The 16,243-nt window shown below is 44.4% G+C and overlaps 1 protein-coding gene across 1 annotated transcript in view; it reads left to right on the top strand.

Annotated features, from left to right (window-relative positions):
- sema6e (sema domain, transmembrane domain (TM), and cytoplasmic domain, (semaphorin) 6E) overlaps positions 1-16,243 on the top strand; it is a 156,496-nt gene that overhangs the window by 56,016 nt on the left and 84,237 nt on the right. The window contains exon 4 of the mRNA XM_054621549.1: positions 10,310-10,490. The gene's annotated coding sequence lies outside the window, so the exon portion shown is untranslated. The remainder of the gene's footprint in view (positions 1-10,309; positions 10,491-16,243) is intronic.

Raw genomic sequence — 16,243 nt, 5'->3', positions numbered from 1 at the left:
GAGGAACAAGTGCATTCCTAAATTCCTCGGAAAGCAAAGGATAAGAGAAGTTCCCGCACTCAGTAAAGGAGGCGTGACAAATAAATGAAGCGTAAATGCGAAACACCAGAACTATTCCTACTGGCAGTGATGCAAACTTACCACAGGTCAGACCGGACTCATCAAGGGTTCATTTATAGATATTACATTACATTACATTACAGTCATTTAGCAGACGCTTTTATCCAAAGCGACTTACAATAAGTGTATTCAACATAGGTATTCAAGAGAACTACTAGTCACCAGAAGTCATAAGTGCAGGACCATGTCATTAAATGGTACCAAATTGGATCAAACACGAAAAATCACACGAAAAAAATGTAGTATGTTATAGACGTGATTTTATACGAAGACGTTAATAGACCACTAAATCACAAACTCCTGGAGACCGCATTGACAGAAGTCAATGGAGATGCTTTCGTCAAGTAACTTCCGTCTGTAGGGTGAAGTCAAGTGTTTGTCATGCGTAAGCTGCGTCCCTCAAGATCCAATTTGATACCATTTAATGACATGGTCCTGCTTTAAAATGTCATATGGGTTTTTGAAGTTCCCACTGATTGGAAAACAAGTAAGGTGTGGGAGGAAGAAACTTCATAATTGGATACTTTTCAGTCTCAGTGGCCACAGAGATTGACATCAGCAGCTCTGTGGATGGGGGTGGTCCTCAGAGATCGCCTTGGACGGCTGCCACTGCTCCGATTACAGCCACAGGAGTCTGGAGAAGAGTTCCTAGAGTATAGCAGCTTCTTTTCTGAGCGTTTGGGAGCTGTTTACACTTTTGCGTCTTCCTCTGCATGATGCGTTCTGCTGCCGCTGTTTACCTAAGGGGGTACGCCTCGTGTTTGAACGAACCTGAGAGGGAAAATGGGAATTTCTGTTTGTGATGTGCATGATTTTGGTTGTGGCAGCCTGCAGAATCTGTAGTGGAATAGTGGTATAGCTTAGGTAGCAGGCAGAGATTTGACATTTGGGATTCCTTCAAGAAGGACTCGTTTGTCTCTTGTGTACTTCACATGCGAGTGTCAAATCTTTTGTCCAAGGGGCAGGAAAAACCTTGCAACACTTAATGAGCACCGTTCTTTATGCTGAGTTGAACAATAGTACACTGACGATCACATTGTGATTACATACAGCATTAATTAAGTCTAATGGGAGCGTGGTATGTAGGGATGACCTTGTAACGTCAAAGACCGATAGAGGAAGATCTTGAAGTCTTTCTGAATGGTCTCATAGAGCTAAGGTGCTTGTTTTCTTTTATATCTTCGCATAAAGCATGTATTTTTTGTTGTGTTGTAAGCTTGTAGAAGTGAGGCATCAGAGCCCTTCAAGTTATAACAAGCAAACACAGAGAGAGCCTCAGAGAAGTTCAACCAAGACATTCATTCAGCAAAACTCTTTTTATTCAAGGCGTCTTTCTAAATATTGTCTGAAAAAGCAGACTAAAGCTTTTTAGAGTTAACCCTAACAAGGGCCGGGCAGCTTCTTGAGGACCATTCGTTCACTCAGTGCCTTGCTCAAAGGCCTCACCACATGGAGAAAAGGTGAAAAACATAGTTTTGACTGCACCAAGGTTAATAAGGGCAGCGACCTCAAACAGCACCCAAAGGGTCTCTGGGAAATGCACCACACGCGAGACTGATTGAGCGCTCGGCTTGTGCGTTCTGCATAACAAGGAGGCTTGATCTGAACAAACTGAAGGCCTGAGTGTTTGCTCTCTGTCAACATACGGGGCCGACCGCCACATCTCACTTCGTTGCCATTTCCTTGTCAGCTCACATGACGTGTGCTTTCGACATTTTCCAATTTAGCTGTCAAAGTTACTGGAAGGACGGAGAGAAGGCAAACAAACCCAACATACCAAGAGAACAGAACATGCACACAGAAACAACTAGCGCTGTCGCAAGAATACCAACCCATGTTTGGATTGTAATTTCACAATCGACAAAGTTTTTTGGTTTCCCCTTTTTTTCGGCACTGACAATCTATGGAGTCCTAATTTGATAGATCATCAGATCATTTGTTTTATGCGTTTTACCTCATTGTTTTTAAGTGGAGATGAAATAACTGGATTCCCTAGTTCCTTTGTTTCTCAATTATCTCCAAACTTGGCGATGGCCATGGTGTCTTCGAAAAGTTTAATCTCCAAAACTGTGTTTGTATTCACATGTAGAATCTGTAAACAGCGGGACAGGATCATGGAATTGGTAGCATTCCTGTTGTAGTAGTGACCATAGTGTCCGTGTGGAGAACAATAGAGGGGTTACCCATTGGCCAAAATGCAATCTGGGAACTTACCAGCTATTGTCTGACGATGATTTAGCTTTTTCTTGGTTTTAAATGACTTTGTCAAAAGGCTACTTGTGAAACAATCCGGTAGTTGCGTCTGTCAACTCTAATCGGACCGTTAAGCACGAGCAGCGCACAGAAAGGAAGTTCTGACGCCACATATCCACTGGCTACACCAGAACTTGAAAGCTCATACCAATCGATTTTCGATTTTGAATGGCGATCGTGACCCCCCTCTGTTGGGTACACTATTTGGCCAATACCAACAGGAGATTCACCAAGGCAGATCAAATATGGATAAACATTCATACATCCAGACTGATGCGTCACTCTCAGGGGGAGGGAGACAATTGCTGTAAATGTGAAGACGGAAGGTGACAAGATGTACACAACAATAGCAGTCTCTGTCTGACTACGTCTCAGTGACACACACACACACACACACACACACACACACATTTCCTGAATATTGAAGCTCAGATAAATTTATTTGTGCCTGCAGAGGAATGTATTTGTATCCTTGTTGTTTGCATAAATATATGAGCTGAGGTGTTTATAGCCGAGCGACTGCAGGGAGAAAAGGGCACCTTTCACAATAATGTGCGCTTTAATAAAGACACAGGTTGGCAGATTGGGAGTGTCAGTGCATGTGGCATACAGCCTCCTCGGGTGATTTATGACTGCGCTGCTAGGCTATTACATTATGGGCCCCAGTCCTATTCAGTGAGGCTGATAAGAGCAGCCCACCTCTGCTGAAACACTGCAGGTACAAGCGTTTTGTTTCAGTGTAATATCGCTGCTTTTTGATGAAGGATTTAAGTGAGAACAGGATCTAATCGTGTTGTCTGCTCTGCGGCTGGAGCTCATCTGTTAGGTAAGCGTTTGGGCTTTTGTCCTTCAGAGTTCGCAGAGCACGTTCAAGGGAAGATTGCTTGGGAAATTGTTTGCATCTTCATTGAATTTCAAATGTTATTGTGTAAGCAATATTATGCATCAGCTTAACTTGCATGAAGCAAACAGCCAAGCCAACAGCAAGTCTTTTAACCTGAGGACTGCCTCCATTTGTTCTGGAACAATTCGCACCAGGACAATTTCTGCTACAATTCGAAGCCAATGCCGCAGGAAGAAAAGGTGCGAGTGTGCAGTTCTTGTATCACCCCCCACCCCCAACCCACCCTGTGTGGCCTTGGACCTGGCCCCCGTGTTGGCAGAGAGAAAGAGGCGTGAGGGCGACACAGCGAGGCCAGAGTTCACGCAGCAGAGCGCCGCGGACGAAAAGGCCAGTTGTCAACTGCCGGCGGAGGGGAAAACAACGGGGGAGCCAGCCAGAGCGGTTTGGAAAAAGGACGAGTCAGGGTCGCTTTCACTTAACACAGCATGTCGTCACTGCAGTGAGCCACAGGGGCTGAGAGCAGGAGGAAGCAGGCAGCCTCGGGCTTAGGGAAGAAAGGAAGGAAAGAAAGCAGGTAGAGACCAAGACGGACTGAACTGAGGGGAAAAAACAGAAATGGTCATCCACATAATAAGCATTTTGTTAACAGTTTATCTTTGTAGTAATTACAGCATGAAGAGATTATGGTCCAGACGTTAATATCATCTTTATTCATAGTCTTCACATGTCTCTCAGGGACTATAGCGTTGACGTCCATAATTACAGGAACCCTACAGTAACAACCACAAACAAAACTGCCAGCAAGAACCGGGTCACTAACCCTGACCCAGCAGATGGTTTGTTACACAGAACTATCTGTTATTGGAAACTGGGTAAGGGCAGGCACTTTGGAAAAATACTATTACAGATGTGACAGTATACTCACGTTATTGGATGAACCATCTGTCAATCAAACTTTTACAAAGTCAGTCGGTAAAAGAGCAAAATCATCTTTTCCATCTAATGAAGCCCTCAGTGTCGTTCTCTGCTCTTCTCTCAATGAGGAAATAATTGGTCAGATTCTCAAAGTTGGAATTCTATTTTACTTTCCTCCTGACGTTTTCTGATCGAAGTCTTGAAGGCGTCTGAAGGCCAACTGCAACTCTTGACAGTTTCTGAATGCTGGATGAATGTGTTAGCTCTATTGTCCTTCGGGATGATGTGCCAACATTTGTTGGCAGTCCAACAAAGATCCGTCTTTAGACATTCACTGCTGCAGCAGAGGAGTGGAGCAGAGAGGAGCTTTGTCAGATATGAGGGACTGACTCTGAACTGCCTCCCAGCAGGATGGAAAAAGCAGAATAATGAATGGGTCTAATATTCCACTTCATCCTGGCAGGCCCTCAAGAGCTCATTTGTGACAAAAAAGCGTTAAAAGCCATCTCACTGTCAAAGACACTGATAAGGACCGCTCTCCTTATGATTCATAACGCGCAATAAGTTGTCCGAAAAAACAGGCCCTATGTTGGCGAAGCCATCTGTTGGCAGGATTGGGACACCATGTCAAATATGTGAAATAGACGTAGACAGAAGGCTGCATTATTGTCTATATTAGGTTCCAGACATTTCTTTCCAGATGTCAAAAACGGCACATTTTTTTTTGATGCTGGGACTTCTTTCCCCCACCGAGGTTGGCGAGAGCCAGCACAGCAGGATCCGACTCACTATCGTCTGCCGGCGCTGAGGCAGGCCTAGACAAACAACACAGCTCCGTATTTGGAAGCCATTACCCCCTCAATAGTGTGAGGCTATTTATGTTGAGTGTGGATCCGTGTAATTAGAGTGGCCATACCAACGTGCTAATTAGTCATGTGCTCAGAAACGCAGACACCCATGCCTGCCTCGCCACTGGTTGGGAATGAAGACTTGATTTTGAGAGGCAAAACTGCAGCAGTGATGTTGATACAGGGCTTGAATCAACTTGATTTCTAAGCCCTAAAGTGTTTTCCAATAATGTCAATATCAGGATGGACATGTTCCCAAAAAACATGTTGACCGAGAGACACATGCATTGTTAATTGACACCAAGGATAATTGAAATGAAATAGAGCAACTGTCCAAGAGATCGTAATTTAGTCCCGATCAATTCCACAATAAATATGTCCTCAAACATAAATGCGTCCCATTTATTATGTTGGAGGTTATACAATGACACTAATTGGGTTTTTAATCAAAAGCAAATATCAGTCCAGAAAACTGGCGAACACTATCAGTCTAAACTGATTTAGAACAATTATAGTGTCCTAAACGAAAACAGGCTATATGGTAGAAAACACATTGATGAATATTTTTTCATTCAGCGGCTCTTGCTTTTAGTTTGCCCCTCAGACTCAAATGTGTACGCCACAGCTCTGATGTGTGCTTTATTAGTTTTATCTCCAGAGGACCGCGGGGAGATTAGGTTGGAACTCAATCTCCCCACACCTCTGTACCCTTTAGCAAACGGCCGTGCTCAGCAACATTATCATTACACACATTACAATGAAAACTGGAGAGTTTGGGGCCTTATCGTGTCATGTTTTCCAGATAGCGATGGCTAACGAGACACAAATGTGAGAACGGGAGGGGGGGGGGGGGGGGATTGTCTCAAATGAAAACAGCAAATAACCCCGACGTCTTCTCCAGTTAGCAGTGTGGTCGGTGCAGCACAGTTGTTTTGCTTTTGTACGCAGGTGCATTGTAGAGAGAGGCCTGCAGAGAATTGAGCAATTTATTAGAAAGTACTTCCTTACTATTAGAAAGTGAGCAACGCTTCATTTATACAGTGGGTTAGACTTTGATTGAATCCTTGTTTATTACACAGACTCTGGCTTGTCTTTCATGAATTGCAGCCTCATCTCAGAAGAGCAGAGATGACAGATTCCTAATCTGAGAAGTCCTTTTTATAAAATAGCCTCGGTGGATATTTGTAAGCCGGCCAGGTTCCTCTACCAGGGCCCGAGTCTATTACATTCTCCTCCTTTTTTTCTAAAAGACTGCAATTAATCTAATTAGTAATCAATCAGCCGTTGGGCCTCCCGCCTCCTCCCGTGCTAATGGAGGATATGACAGGCCTGGACCTTGCATTATTAATACCTCCATTTGAGGAGCCCAAGGCCCCCCTGACGCCCGCGGCCAGGGGCCATTGATCACTACCACAACCCAGTGAGCACTGCAAGGCCTCCAGGGAAATATCCAGCGTGGTGGGAGTGGAGATGGGAATGCGGTGTGTGACAGTCTGTGTGGGATGGAGCTGTTTACCTGACTTACTGGTGATTTTTTTTGTCAGGGAAGGAGTTTGCCAATTTTGCTCTTGGGAGGTTTTGATATCCTTAAAAGTGTGATGCAGCCCGGGTGGTGCATGCAGTCTGCAGGGGAGAGCTCATGGTGCACGTTGAGTGGAGATGAGGGATTGTATGAGTGTTGTTAATAGGAATGTTGTGCTCCCAAAAGCTCATTTGGTTAATGGGGCTCACCTCAAAACTATTACGACGGGATAAGGGGGCCTCTCTGCGGGGCCATTTCTAGAAAATGAGATTAGAAATTATAGGACGCCTCTGTCGCTGGGGCACAATGATGGCAGTGTGGCTATGAAACAATAACGGCAACATTATCCTTCATCTTCCATGCGTTATAGGAGCACCCCAATCTAACAGCTGAAGTTACAGAGCTTGATAGCAATCCCACCAGCTGATCTCATTCGCTCAGATCGATATTGGAACCTATTCTGTGCAGACTTGGAGGAAAGAAAAAAACAACAACTGAGCAAAACAATGAAACCTCTTTGCCTCATGGTTAGCCGTTACCTTTCACAGCTAACGGACGGACACAGGGCCACTGTGTGTGCTCTTTAACTGAGTCTGCTAACTCTAATTTACCTAACCTCGGCGCCAGCAGCTGTTCATCATGTTGGTTATCCAGTCCCAGGTTGTTTTTGAGGACATGCTGTTAAGACTTTGGTTCTCTGGGATGGGAAGTCATCCAGTATCAATTTAATCGTGATATGATCATATCATGTGATGTCTTCATTCGTGATTTCAAGCTAAGTTAGATGAACAATCAGATCTGATGTTATTTGATGGGTTTTGTCAGATTTTCAATTGGAGTATGCGTTCTGCATGACGTCACTGTGATTATTTAAGACGACTTTGTTCTACAGATGCACTGGTTGCGGTTTTCCAGGCTGATTCAGATTTTTCAAAAGTCTGACCTGCTGATTTTCTTTTAAAGAGCTATAGGACGGGAAGAAAACGTATCGTCATCGATAGGGGTTATTAGCATAAAACTAACAATTCTAATGATTTGGAAATGTATTATTTTATTTGAATTCAATACACCACATAAGCCAGCCCTCCCATTCATTTGGGAGTGGGGGTAGTGAGTTTGGGCTGTGGCAGTCGGCGCCATCGGTGAAGACAGAGAAAATTGTATAAACAGCAAGTCGGTGAAGGAGTATAGTTACATCCCTGACTTTTGCTGCCATGGGAGGGGGGGAATAACTCTGGTACCGGAAAGTTTTAAAATCTATGAAGGCAACAATCAAAACATAAACACTGAACCCAACTACTAACAGCTGACTTTATAAATGCTTCTCGGTTGGAATTCTGTGGGGGATTTGCTGGCGTGTTTTCTTTCAACAAGCTCCATCACAATGCAACAGTCCCTCCGTGTCTTCTTGTCCAGTGAATGACGCTGCCTTCAAGTGCGGCTGGAAATGTCAAGATCATAAAAAACGCTCTGACTGAAAACAATAATTGTTGCAATATAATGTCTGCAATGTGCTGCATTGTGGGGGTTAAACTTTTACAACATGACATCACACCATTTAAGCCATTTAAGTGACACTTCCACAGCGGCGCACAACCCTGCAGCTAATGGCCGCATCGCATGAATCGGTGTGAGTGCTGCCTTCAGAATCCATAACAAGAAGCATCAAAGCTGAGCGCCAGCGTTGGAGAAAAAAAAACATTTTTATTAAGAGTGTGATATTGATTTGGACCTTATCTCCCAGCTTTATTGATGGGGATGATTGTTGACAAGAGAAAACAGCTGCGGCCTGTCCGCTCTGTGACTGATGTGAGGGATGGTGGTCAGAGGTTTCTGCATAATGGATCCTAGTCATTTTAAACAGAGGTGACATCACTCTCTTAACCACGCCAGGCCACTTCCTGTGAGGACGGCCTGGTTTCATTTGGTGTGGTGGCTGTAGCCTTCTCCACCAAACCAGCCACGGATTCTCACCGCAGCGCCGCCACCTTTACTCAGGTGCAGGTTAAGTCACCGCAAGCAACTCCCTTTAATTTGCATAAGGCCGGGATTGTTCAGTATTTACGGGCGGCTTTATGAGTCTGTGGCGGGATTCAGTGGTGGTGTTGAGCTCACAGCAGCTGCAGTCAGCAGGGGGGGGTTGAGTCAGCGAGCTGGACATGCTTTATCTATGGCTGAGGATGTGAGGAATGGCTCTGTGGTCACAGCCCCCCCACACACACACACTCTCAAATCCTAATTTGTGCACCAGGAAGGCATAGGTTTATGTGTGTGGGAGGAAAGCTTAGTTACAGTAAATCCATGAACCACTCGCCATTAGTCACCACAGGTCATCAGAGACAACGTGTGTGTGTGTGTGTGTGTGTGTGTGTGTGTGTGTGTGTGTGTGTGTGTGTGTGTGTGTGTGTGTGTGTGTGTGTGTGTGTGTGTGTGTGTGTGTGTGTGGGGTGTGTTGTGTGTGTGTGTGTTTGGGGGGTTGCTGAACTTGCAAAAATTGATTTACAGGAAGTTCATCTTTCATGAATTGTCCTCTGTGTTGAACGTGTGTTTCTTTCTACGGGGAGGCTGGTTCTAAGACGACAGTACAGTTGGAGAGGTGAGCTAACTACAGGGCGGCGCTGGTGTTAAACCCCCAGCTGTGCCGCACCAATGAGTCCTTTGAGAGCAGAGACGAGCAGATGGGGAAAGTTTTTGAAAAGAAAGAAAGTGGCAAGCAACCTTGACGAATGATATGTCGCCTGAGAAGCCTGTGAGAATTTGTAGGTTGGGATCATGAACTGAATAGAAGAAGTGGGCGGAGCTGTCTTGTCGTCACCTTTTTGGTTTTTTTGGACTGCAGTTTTGAAGCCTCGAGTTTATCATTTTGTCCGTCGCCATGTTGTTTTTTAGCAACCACTTAGAGAAAGTGACCATATCTGGACTTTGGAGGAGTCATGTAGAGACACAGTATACGGCTCTGTTAGCTGTAGCAACCTGTCAATCAAAAGGTAGCCCCGCCCTAAAACATACCCTGCTTTATGGTCTGTTTGACTCTAAATGGAGCATCATTTACTAAATGAACATCATGCTGTATTGAAGAAGACTTGAAACTAGAGATTGAGACCATAAACTCATGTTTACAATGTTTACTGAGGGAATAAATCAAGAGAGAAGTTTTTTCTCACTTCTATACAGAAACTTTCTTTTCAGAGCATTGTTATTCTTTGTGGCAGACATCCTGATGTCCGTCCGTCCTTCAGCTCTACACAATATGTCCTCCATATTATCTGTTATGAAACCAAGTTTTGCAGTGGGCAGAGGTTTGGACACGACAACTGAATAATCCTGAACTCAAGACTTGTTCTTTTCCGTGTATATAGAGATTTTGATATGATGTTTGTGTAAAATTCAGCAAATGTACTCGTATAAAAAGTCGCATCACACAGAACACGAATATATTGGCATATTAATAAAAAAGTAAATAGTTTTATAGTATTTAAACAAAAAATTTGAAGGACAAATCCTTTCAAGCATCTTCCGGATCTACTTTTCCTTTCGCCTCCATGTTTGGGCCTGTAACATCTGGCTCTGTTTATGGCCTCTCTGCTTGTGTTAGCTGTGATGTTATGACAGCAGAGTTACTGAGGAGATCACACTTACAGGAGATGGAGCCCCTCTCCACGGGGGCTTCTGGAGGGTCAGCAGAGTTTTAAGCGAAAGAGTCAAAACCCCGACGTTTTTCAGATCTGTGCTTGTTTGCAGTGCAGCTGTTCCTCTTGTGTTGTTGTCCACTCTCATGGCCTTTTTTTATTCTGTTTGCTCTCACAGGAAGTTTGTTGAAGACTGAACTTTCTCAGAGGGAGAACTTCAAAGGGGGGTTTCAACCCCTGACGCCCCGCCAACCAGCCCATCTTCAAAACCCCGCCTCCAAGACGCCCGTCCTGCTGAGGTCACCTACTGGGAGAAGTTTCAGGGATTGGTGGATCTTTGGACATACCGAAACCTGTCTGTAAGTTCAATAAAGATTTTCTTTTTGCAGTATACACACCATTAATATCACCAGCTTCAGCTAGTTTGAGCTTTGGCATTTGTGGTTTTGGGAAAAAACAAAACCACCAGACGTCTGTGATCAATACCGAATCTCAAGATACTTTCAATGTTCGTCTGATGAAAGGCAATCAATGCAACTGCAGGAATGCACTGATATTTCCCACGAAAATAAAAAGCCACACAGTTCTTTGGGTCGTTAGGATAAATGTAGGAAATAATGACGCATTTGCACGCTATAAATTCAAGTTCACCTCCTGTGAGATTGGCCACAATAATGGAGAGAGCCGCTAATGGCCTTCCCCTTATTACACCCATACCTGATTGCATAAGCCAGTGCAGCTCCTGATTTTTCAAGTGCTCTTCCAAAGTGGCAAAAAGACCCTCGAGAGCTTTCAATCACAGCTCTGCCTCACACACCCAGGTAGATAAAATGGACTCGTGGACATACTTTATGTATTGTTTTTGGGTCAGGTTCAGCTTTGTTCCCATGAGCTCTTAATTGCAGCGATTTGACGGAATGCGAGTGCTCACGTTGGGCCCTTCTCTTTACCCTTCATCCATGCCCCATTTTGCAAAGCGCCGCCATTGTGCCGTGATCCCCCGTTTGGCTGGCCTTGCATATGTGCAACACGGGGGCCATTGTGGAGAAGTCAAAGTGAATAGAAGCCGACCGCTTTTGCATTCGCTCTCTGTTGACAGCGTGGGTGGGGGGTGGGGGGGTTCAGAGCCAGAGCGCTCAGGAGCGAGGTGCTGAACTGGATTGCTGGCATCGCGGCGGGCACGAGGGCCCCCCCCCCCCGACGCGGACGGACGTTTTCTGCCTGTCGTTATTGATGACACAAAGAAGCATCAAAGAGGGTGAAATGGGACAGAACGGCAGTCAATGCTGGAGCACAGGCGTGAAACATGATCAGACCGCTGAGCTGAATGGAGGTATTATGGTGCCAAAAAATGTGAGACAGAGAGAGAGAGAGAGAGAGACGGAGGCTGAGTGGCATTGCTTTCATATCTTGTCACCCACTCACTTGACAATGCCCGCACTGTGTCCCTCCCACCAGCAGTGAAGCATAGTTTGCTGCATGTTTTGGATGCATGAACATTTGTTCATGGCCCACATGCTTTACATGAATAAAAACAAGAAAGATCTTTGAATACCAAACCGACAAGCTCTTGGTTAACTCTGCCCTCTGTCTCGATTTACACAACTTTACAAGCAAATGCCCTGAATTACACTCTCAAACCCTGCATGATGTGATTGATAGCCACTTACTGCGGATATATTTTGCAAATTTTACACTTTTTTTTAAGTTTCTCTTTCAAAACAGCAGTGATGGATCCAAATATTAAAACACTGTCCCTCAAATTTGTTTGCCAAAGCACATTTTTGGTGGTCTTGATGTTAAATTACATAAAAACTAATACAGAAAAAACTAAGTTAACACAACTTAACACAGCCTTCCTTAACTGTGACATTAACAGAATAAAATATGTACTTATCTATTAGGATTTAAAAGTTCTTTGTTCTCTCACAGAGTCTTAGGGACCACACGATATTTTTCCCATGAAAACACACAATTCAAATCATTAGGAACACATTTTGAAAAATGCATTATGAGCAGGTTAGAGCCAGTATTAAACACTTGCCTTTCTTGCCCCAATTCTTTTTTTGCAATTCACATATCAGTTCAGAAATGGCTGAAAAATATTTATATCAGTTTAACCGAGACCTGTAGTGAATTTGTGTCCGGCAGGAAATTATGAGGGTCCGTTTCTGCTTTTTACCGACATTTGGCGACTAGAAAGGATTCATTCTGATCTCCTGATGGCAGCCCTAAAGATTTCCCCTCATTTCTACTTCACAAATCAGCAATGCCTCGTCCATTGCAGAGCAAAAGTGAGCAAGAATAAATAGAAAAAGGGTGACAGTCAAAATCATTTATTTTCTATTGGGAATGTCCTAAATGGCCACGCCACCTTCAGTATTCAGTCGATGGTTGAGATTTCATTGAGACACGCGGTCTCAATAAGTTAAAACTTGGTGCCACGTTGGGCCACCTACAGGGTTTGTTTGGTAGCCACAGAGTAACTTGTTGTGCCCGTGGTAGATGTCAACCCTGAACACATTAATTCTGTTCTACACCCAGCACCTGTCAGCAGGAGCATAGCTTTGGCAGTACCACACTGAGAACGCAGCTGTCTAAGGTTGTTTTAACTGATTCATTTTGGTATGTAAACCTCCGACTGAAGATTGGCAAAGAGAGGAGACGTGTGCCAGATTTAAACTCAGGCTGTTTCAGACCTGTATGAGTTGAGGCGTCTTACCTGAGACACCAGGACTCTCTCTGTGTATATTTATGCTCTTTGCCCTCTGATAAACTCCAGCCGACCTCTCTCCCCGTTTGCCCCGAGGCCCCTGGTCTCTGTCAGCTTCCTTATTTTTCCTCTCCCTTCCCCTCCCTCGCGTCGCTCCCCGAGTCGTGCTCTCGCTCAATGTTAAACGAGGGCACGGCCACACTCGGATGTGCTGCTGTGACAAATTGGCACAGAGGAGGCAGATGGTGACGGGGAGGAGACCGGTTGTCATGCCATTCTGCTGCGGCGACATGAATTGATCTCCGTGCCGCAGAAGCAAACCCTCGCACAAGCTCCACTTGTGTAATCCTGACTTTGGTTACCCCATATGCCAGCACACACACACGCACACCCCAGTGACACACATGGCACGCCGCACCAGCCTTCCGTCCCCATTAGTATCAATGATGTGTGCAGCGGAGGCGCTTGCTAGCTGTCAGAGTCTCTCCGCTTGGCTCCGCTCGGAGAGACGAGGGGACGCTGAGGGACTTTGACAAAGAGACAGAGCTCAGACTAATGGTAGGCTGGTGGGACCCTGGGAGCCCCAACAACACGGCCTACTATAGACACGCACACAGTCACTGATGTACTGTACATGTCAGCAGGCTGTTCTATTTACAGATGCTGTCTTAACAATGTTTACCCATGAGACTTTGCTACAGCTTGACTCAAATCCCCATGGGTGTTCTTTCATTGCAACATGACTTCTGGTGAGATCACAGTTTGTCTGACAGGACCGGCGTTGCTCATTATGCCGTGTTCCAGGGATGTGAAAATGTTCCCCAATTTGGTTTCCGGTACAGCTGCGTTGGGCAGGGATTGTATAAAAATACACCCCATCTTAGCTTAAATCATGTAGGCTGTCACCTTTGGCTGTATACAAGGAGTAGATGTAGTCACCGTGACCCCACCCATTGGTTTCTGGAGTGTCGTTTTTGAAACCTCAAATTTGCCGGTTTGGTTGTTGCCATCTTGGTTTTGGGCCACCAGATGTTACAGGAGAGGGTTAAGTTAAGTACAACAGAATGCTGAATTTTAAGGCATCCAAAATGTTACAATTAACTTCCATGAAGTGAAAACACACTGTGAAAGGGTTAAAGTACTTCTCCCAGACTGGACAATGGTGCAACCTGTCAATCACAAGGTCGCCCCGCCCTAAAGCATACTCTGCTTTATGGTCTGTTTGACTCTAAATGGTCCATAATTTACTAAATGAACATCATGCTGTATTGAAGAAGACTTGAAACTAGAGATTGAGAGATTGAGTCATTTTCTCATAGACTTCTATACAACCAGAGGAGTCGCCCCCTGCTGGCCATCAGAAAGAATGCAAGTTTAAAGTGCTCATTAGAGCACCACGGATGATGCTGTGTCAAAAACCAGCATGAAACCAATGGTTTCAAGTTACCACATCAGTCTTGTGTAATTAGTTTGTTTGTGAATGCTGAGCCGTGGTATTTTTTGTTGCTCAACAAAACATGACTCAACATCACAGACTCTTTAACAGAGTGAAAACAGAGAAAACCAATCTGCCTAATCAAATTATGGCTTCAAACGGAGTTAAACATGGGCGGGGGGGAGACGGGATAATTGCCGGCTGCTCCGGTTCTCCTCACCTGAAACGTGACGGGATAATTTTTCCCACGGTCGCTTAATATTCAGCGAACCTCGGAGCCCTAAGCAGCGGATATCGATCCGCAGATGTGATGTGTTCTCTGCCTTCCTGACAGGCGTCTGAGGAGTCTTCTGTGTGGGAGTAGTGATGCTCCCCTTTAGCACCTCAGGGCGCCAGAGAAAACATAAAAAGATACATGAACAAAAGTGAGAAAAAGAGAGGAGCAAATTTCAACACCCTTTTATTATTTTACTCTCCAGCAGCGGAAGGAATAATTTAGTTATTGATCACCATTCGCTGGTTTCAACAGCGATCTGATGATCTGTATGACTACAGAGAAAGCCGTATCGACGTTCCTCCGAAACATGCCTTTCAGACTAATATTTGCTCTTCAAAGAAACTTTCTGCTGACTTTCATGTTCACCAGCGGCTAATTATACAAGTGATGCAACTTCTCGGGGGTTATTAAACTCGCCAGCTTAGCACAAAAAAAAATATATATATATCTACAAACCTCCCACAGCATGCCATGTTTTATGAGATGTCCACACGCTACAAGACACTCAGAGCTGCTGGACAGGAGCCAGATTGATACAAGAACACACACAAGAATGCAATTGCACGTCAACGCTCGAACAGACAGAGAGCTGTGAGCAGAATAACAGTCCTCCGTTTGTGTTAACAGCTCTTTCACTGGCAGCACAAACAATCTGCCGGCCCTTTCTCCCCGTAACCGAGACAGAGAAACAAAAAGCTCCCAGAACATGGGGCGCAAAAAACAAATCTTCAGCAGAGTTTAGATAAAGTATTCTCCCTGTAAAGGCTTTTACACACCGAGAGCATGACGAGTAGTACTTTGTCTACGAATATCATACGTTGAGGGCTTTTATTGTGAAAGGTAAGGAAGGAAAGAGGGAGTTTGCCGTCTTGGTTCGTACTACTGGGCCCTCAGAGTTGATATAAATATAAATATTGGCCATTCCAAAGAACGTGATTGGTTGATGTGTTTATTTGGGGTGTAAAAGCTCAAGAAAAACAATTTAAAAAAAGAGTTTGCTTTTTTGCCACGTAATATTTGAGTTCTGCGTGAAAGTACTCATGACAAAAACAATGGTAAGATAAAAATATATGGACATGCAAATGAATTGCACAGAATGGTTTTTGTTTTTTCTGATCAATGGGAAAGAAATGCCTGTAAAAGAGAAAATAATTGCTTCTTTAATGTCAATAAACATTGCTGCTGCACACCACATCTGCGACCATGATTCAGGTGTTATGAATGTGCGCTTTGCTTTACAATCATAAGCAGTGTCGTCTCTGGGCTCAGGTTTTGAAACATGGATAATGAGCGCGGTGTCGCTTCAAGTTGAGGTGAAAGTCGTGAAGCCCTCCAAAGCCGACTCGAGGCTTGTTTATAATTCCAATTCAAATGAGCGAAGGGTCAACCGTTTCATACACTCTTGTCTGACACAACACGTAAAGGTCACAAAATAGTGAATCTTATTTTTAGAGTTGGTCTCGAATTAGGTTTAATTTATGGTAATATGCTACGCTATTGAATAACGTTTACTTTGAGGGGAAAAAACCCAAATTAATTCAACTATAATAAAGCTCATGTATTTGCCTGTTTAAAGTTGTGTCAGTTTCACCCTTCAGATAACTCCTGTGCACATTAAAATTGATCTGTTTGGACACCTGGTTGGGATCCAAAAGAGCTGCCTGAGATGGAAAAGGATCTTTTAGCT

This window comes from Anoplopoma fimbria, chromosome 20 (genome assembly GCF_027596085.1).
Source record: "Anoplopoma fimbria isolate UVic2021 breed Golden Eagle Sablefish chromosome 20, Afim_UVic_2022, whole genome shotgun sequence".
Lineage (NCBI taxonomy): Eukaryota > Metazoa > Chordata > Actinopteri > Perciformes > Anoplopomatidae > Anoplopoma > Anoplopoma fimbria.
This window is presented reverse-complemented; position numbering and strand designations above follow the sequence as displayed.